The 5,911-nt window shown below is 39.5% G+C and overlaps 1 non-coding gene across 1 annotated transcript; it reads right to left on the bottom strand.

The window, feature by feature from the left end:
• Positions 1–218: 218 nt before the first annotated feature.
• LOC136377686 (U1 spliceosomal RNA) lies at positions 219–381 on the bottom strand. The gene has a single exon (XR_010746363.1). It is a non-coding gene; the product is annotated as a U1 spliceosomal RNA (small nuclear RNA).
• Positions 382–5,911: the final 5,530 nt, after the last annotated feature.

The raw sequence follows: 5,911 nt of genomic DNA, 5'->3' as shown, positions 1-5,911 counted from the left end.
AATACCCGTTCTTGTTTCTCCTTTCCTTTCCTTTCCTTTCCTTTCCTTTCCTTTCCTTTCCTTTCCTTTCCTTTCCTTTCCTTTCCTTTCCTTTCCTTTCCTTTCCTTTCCTTTCCTTTCCTTTCCTCGCCTTTCTCTTTTCTCTTTTCATTTCTTTTCTTTTCTTTCCTTTTCTTTTTCTTCTCTTTCTCTTCTCTCTCTTTTTATTTTTCTTTTTAACACGAAGAGCATGAACGCAGTCTCCCACTACCACAGATTCTGCAGTCCAGCTTCCCACATTTGGGGTGGTTGCAGCATTTGGCTATCTGGAGTGCAATGAACAAGCCTTGCCCGGGGAAAACCACCTCTGTGATCATGATATCTCCCCTGCCAGGCAAGTATCCTTACTGGATTATTTTGTTGAACTAAGTAGATGATATAAGAAGAATTCTGAAAAAATAAAGAACCTCACATCTTAGTCATTAATATATTTAAGCAACTTCTTAGAAAATAATTATTACTTCCCATTCACCCCATCAGCTCAGTTTGCTGGATAGAAAGGAGAAAGAATCGGTAAAAGCTCCAAATAGCTCATTTGTTCTGAAAGAGTTGAGAGAAAACATTTTATGTTATTTTAGTAATTTTCTTCAAAAGGAACATGTATTATCACACTTAACTTCACCCTTTAATTCTCAAAAATTAGATCAGTCCTTTCCCATAGTTTTCAAATGTTTCTGAGGTGTATTTCAGGACTGCCCAATTTACCGCTGACTCCAGCTGGCTGTCCTCACTGCCAACACAACCTAATCCAGTGATAACTTCTCAGGCACAGAAAGCAAGGAAAATGGAGAGGTATTTAGAGTTTATAAACCAGTGGACTTTATGTATAAGGGAAGAAAGGGGAAGCAGACTGTGAGAATTGTTTTTATGAACTCAACTAAGATTAGACTTTTAAAGAATATGATAAATACAGTAGTATTGCTTTCTATTATCAACTATTTTAGACACATTTTTAAAATAAACTTTATCTCATTTAAAGATAATTTAGAAATTACAGTGGGGCTCAATAAAAGATTAAAATTCACCTGTACTCCACCAATCATTTGGGTACATACACACACACACACCATATATATATATATATATATATATATATATATATATATATATATATAATTTTTTGCAACATTAGGTTCAAACTACACATATAACTCTGTTTTGCTGCCTTTTAATACTATTTTTATATCATTACATCACAAGCACCTTTTTATGTTACTAAATTTTGCTGTTACTAAATTAATATTATTTTTAAGTACAAAATAATATTCCATTATATGAATATACCTTGGTTTATTGATTATATTTAGGTTACTTATAATATTTTTCACTATTATAATAACATGTTCATGTACATTCTTTTTTTAAATATATATATATTTTAAAGACTTTATTTATTTTAGAGAGGAGAGAGAAAGAGAGAGAAAGAAAGAGAAGAGGGGAGGAGCAGAAAGCATCAACTCCTTGACCGGGTAAGCCCAAGGTTTCAAACCGGTGACCTCAGTATTCCAAGTTGATGTTTCATCCACTGCGCCACCACAAGTCAGTTATGAACATTCTTTTGTGTAAATCTTTACTAACATTGCTGGTTGTTTTTTAGGATAGGCCCATGAAATTGGAATCGCTAGGACAAAGTATACTCACAGTTTTGTTTTTTGATATATAGTTCTAAGTTGTTTTTCAGAACCACTGTAAAATTATACTTCAATCAGCAGTACAAATGAGTACTGTATATGTCTTACCATACTCTCATTGGGACTGAGTTTTTATTTTTTTCTTTTAATTTTTTGCCTATTTTAAAAGCACAGTGAACAAATTGTTTTGTTCTTTTCAGCATTCCTTTGGGGAGCATCACTTCTCCGATTCCATAGTCATTCAGATCAGACCTAGACAGGCATAACAGTAATCGAGGATGACATGTATATTGTATGCTTAAATTGGCTTTGAATTATTATTATTATTATTATTATTATTATTATTATTTAAAGAGAAGGAGAGACAGAGAGAGAGTGAGACAGGAAGGGAGAGAGAGATGAGAAGTATCAACTTGTGTTTGCAACACTTCAGTTGTTCATTGATTGCTTCTCATATGTGCCTTGATGGGGGGGGTTCTCCAGCTGAGCCAGTGAGCCCTTGCTCGGCCAGTGACCTTGGGGTCATGTCAATGATCCTACTCTCAAGCCAACCACCTCAGGGTTTTGAACCTGGGAATTCAGCATCCCAGGTCAATGCTCTATCCACTGCACCACCATCAGTCAGGCTGGCTTTGCATTATTAAAAAGGAAAGTTCCCACAATCCATCTTGACTTCTTAGAAAATGACTTATACTAACAGCATCTTGCAAACATTACTATTCCAGTGGGATCCAGGCTTCACTGGGTCAGGGCTTCCCTTTCAGTGATGAACAGCTCTCCAAGGTCTATTTTCTCTTTGGATTTTTGGCTTCTGCACAGAGTTAGCCCTGATGTATCCTTTGCAAATGATGGTATTTATAACCCAGCGTGCAATGTCTTGTCAAAGGAAAGCGTGTATAAAGCATAGGCTCATGCCCAGTGTGAGGTAGGGAGAGATGTGGTGGAAAACATTGTGTGATCCCATCAAAAAGTGATGGGGACAGAAATAAGGAAAAAATGCACAGAATGAAGCTAAGAACAGGCAGCAGGAGTACTGTGTTTTTCAGGACTAGAGGTATAGTTTACTTTTAAACAAAATAGGTCTTGACATAAAAGACACATTGATTTTTCACTGTCCAGCTTTGATTGAGGAGCAAGGCAGGAACGCACTAGGGAAAATAACAGAAATCTTCTGGAAAGCAGGTTGAAGAATCTACATGCACAAAAGCTTGGACTCAGCTTCAAGAAACTGCAAAAGATCTTGTTCTGGATGAGGGTGGGTCTACCTGTAATTCACCAGTTCACACATGGCTTTTGTTGTAAGAGTCACTAGCAGTAGAGTTAAATAGATTTTTTTGTGTGTGTATGTGTGTTGTTTAGTGAGTACAGAAGTTAAATACCCAATACAGTTGTTTTACTAAAGAATTATGATGGTATAGGGGAAAACACTGCACTCTAGTTTGGAGGAGAGTACTTAAATTTCTCTTGGTTAGCCGTTCACTTATTTGTAGCTCAAGGCTCCATGGCTTCTCTTTGGAAGCCCCTGGAATTATTTGCATTAAATATGGATGTAAAAAGTCAGCCTCTGCAGGGTTTGCCTGGCAAGCATTACAGAATATTGCTTTGGAGTCATAGCTGGGAAGAGATGCTGAAGGGAAAAGGCAAAGACATACACTAACCATTATAGGCTAAGAAATACACTCTAATTTCTGGTTTTAGCAAAGTAACATGTGTGCACTCTCTAACCACCACTATAACAAGCTGTTCCAGCTCTAAAGCTACTATCTCTCATTTCTAAAACACCTTTCAATATAATGTTTTGCAGTACTGAAGTTGGGACACTGCAAAGCACATTTCTGCTTTGCCAGATGGCTCTTTGTCAGGCTTTCCAACAGGGGGTGCTAGAGGAAGATAGTGATGCTAAGAAACCTATCGGTGTAGGATGGTTTCTTGTTCTTACCAGTGTCATCCCAGCCAGTGAGGCAGGGGCTGTTTTCTGCAATGGCTACTTCTGCCAGGATAACTTCCTACCTAGCCAACAATTTCTTATATTAACTTGTTCTGTACAAATAATTGATGTGGTTCTGACTTCTCGCTGATTTCTGAGCCTACTTAGTTCCTTATACACAATCAGACAAGTGGCTGGGAAAGATACCAGTGTCTCCTTTTTTTTTTTTTTGATAAAGGTGTTTTGGCTTTTCTGTCAGTCACTACATATTTTCTTGCTCTTCCTATATGCCCAGCACAGAACCACAGTGCGGGGACACAGTGATGACAGAAAGAAGGGTCATTGCAGACAGTGAGAAATATGTGCGCAAGGCTTGGAGGTATGAATCAGCACCACACATCTGAAAACCTATGCGGCTCTAAAGGCAATGGGGGAGTAGTAGTGGGAGAGAGCTGGGCTTGAGCAAGGGTTTCCTGATTTTCGGTTTTAGTTTTTATTCTTTTTAACTCAACAACAGTGCTCTCTTTTCTCTCAAGCTACTGCCTCTCCTTTGCCTCCAATTCCAATGCAATAACTTTTGTTTTCAGTCCTCTGTCGTCTCCTTTGCCAGCCAGCCACAATTTTTCCTTTTCTTTTTAGTATCTCCCAAGTTTCTCCACCGTGATGGTTTTAGTAAAAACATTGGCTATTTTTTTTTTTTTTTTTGCAAATCTCTTGTTACCTTCTAGTAAGTCTTTCCCACAGTTAACAGTTTTGCAAAAAGTGTTCTGGCCCATCTCTTTGACCCTTCTTAAACTTTTTTTGGTAGCTAAACATCCAGACGTCAGTGGTATGCTAAGTTCTGCTTTCTGCATTTGACTAAGGACAAGTGCTTATTAGTATTTAAAAATGATACATTCTGCATTTTATCCTTACTGTTTTACTCTCATCAGGAGGACAGAGCAAGGGGGTTCTGTGACTGGGACATCCAGACATGACCATCATTTTGTGGTTCTTGGAATCTCCCAGTGTCCAGTGGCTTTTGCTTGGATACCAAATCTGTCAAATTAACAATGCAGTGGTTTTGCCCCAAGCACTTTTCAGATTCTACCCACAATGACAGTGGTGCTTCATCATGTTAGACACAGAAAACCGCACGCCTTGTCTCTGGAACTGTGAAACAAACACATCTGGCCATGTGTTTGCTGTTATACCTCTGCCAAGTTATAATCTCATCCAGGTAGTGACCAAAATAAAAATATTTTATGGAGGTAGGAGAGAATGGTAGGTGGCAGAGAAGGGGAAGAGATAGAAAGTCATGGTGATCTGAAAGAAAAAGGTGATGTTGCTGGTGGTTGTGGTGGGGGTGGTAGTCATGCTGGGATTAAATGCAAACAAGTTTATGCCAAGGATAAAACATCTGTAGTGAGGAAAAGCAAGGCTTTTCATGCTTCACTCATTTCTAAATCCAGTCATTAAAAATTCTTGGAATAATAAGAAAAATGAAGTTGGCTATATTGGACCGGAATGTGGCCACCAATGTCAGCTGATGTGACAGGTCAATGGATCCCAGGACTAGAAGGCCAAATGACCATAGTCAACCTGATGCTGATTTCAGTGAGGGAGGGGCTGAAGCAGCTGGTCACGGGGGCCTGCCTGCTGGGCTTTCTTAAAAGACGTCACTTAAGTAAATTGCATTGACTAGCTTGCCAGTATTTCATTTTAAGTGTATTTTCAATAAATATTTCTATGCAATCATTATCAAAGATTAGTCATAGAAATTAGAGTTTCTTTCTCAGTTGGGTCCCTGATTGGACTTTGTTATTATGGAAACGAATGCTTTTTTCCCCCGCAATGGATTTTGGGAGGACAGTGAAACTGCTGTCCGGCAGCGTCACCGGCAGCCTGTGCGCGGGGCGGGGAGACCCGGCCTTCTGAGCTCGTCTTCCTCCAGCTCTCCAGCCTCACTGTTGGGCCCACCTCGACGACCCCTGCTTTCCCTATTTATGTATTTTTTTTTTCTGCAAAAAGCTAACTTCAATAATCGTATGTATCCAAGTATCCCTTGGCCTGCCAAGCTTGTATCACGTTCTGAGGAGAAAGACTGAGCAGGAAAGGGTAACATGCCTTCTCCTCACCTTTCTTCTCCTTCATCTCCTCCTTGCTCTCCCCCCGCTTCCCACTCCTTCCCCTTCCCAGGAGCAACAACAACACAGCCCTCCACTGCCGAACTAGCACTAAATAAACTTCCTGAACCGGGACTGTCCCGCCAGCAGGGTCTGAACCCCTTTCCAGTCCACCAGACGCTTCACTGGATTCTCCATCTCTGGTTTGA

Source organism: Saccopteryx leptura, chromosome 6, assembly GCF_036850995.1.
Source record: "Saccopteryx leptura isolate mSacLep1 chromosome 6, mSacLep1_pri_phased_curated, whole genome shotgun sequence".
Lineage (NCBI taxonomy): Eukaryota > Metazoa > Chordata > Mammalia > Chiroptera > Emballonuridae > Saccopteryx > Saccopteryx leptura.
This window is presented reverse-complemented; position numbering and strand designations above follow the sequence as displayed.